Consider the following 291-nt stretch of genomic DNA (forward strand, 5'->3'; position numbering starts at 1 on the left):
CCCCTCAAGTCTGGATTTAACCCACATATTTTCATCTTTAGGTAAGAGCTCTTCTGGATGGCCATGTTCTCGGCTCGCAGCTTGGAGAGAAGCATCATTAGAATTGTCTACCTTCTGATAACCTAAGAAGGAGATTGGGAGTCATGATGCGTCTCGGGAGAACTTCATGCTGAAAAGCCTAGTAATTTATTTTTGGTGGAGTTCTGACACTCCCGTCAGTCTGGCCAGGTGACTCAGAAGAAGGAATGTGTTGAGGCATTTCTGGAATCTTACTGGAGGTACCTGGCAGGC

This window comes from Myotis davidii, unplaced genomic scaffold (assembly GCF_000327345.1).
Source record: "Myotis davidii unplaced genomic scaffold, ASM32734v1 scaffold112, whole genome shotgun sequence".
In the NCBI taxonomy this organism is placed as follows: domain Eukaryota; kingdom Metazoa; phylum Chordata; class Mammalia; order Chiroptera; family Vespertilionidae; genus Myotis; species Myotis davidii.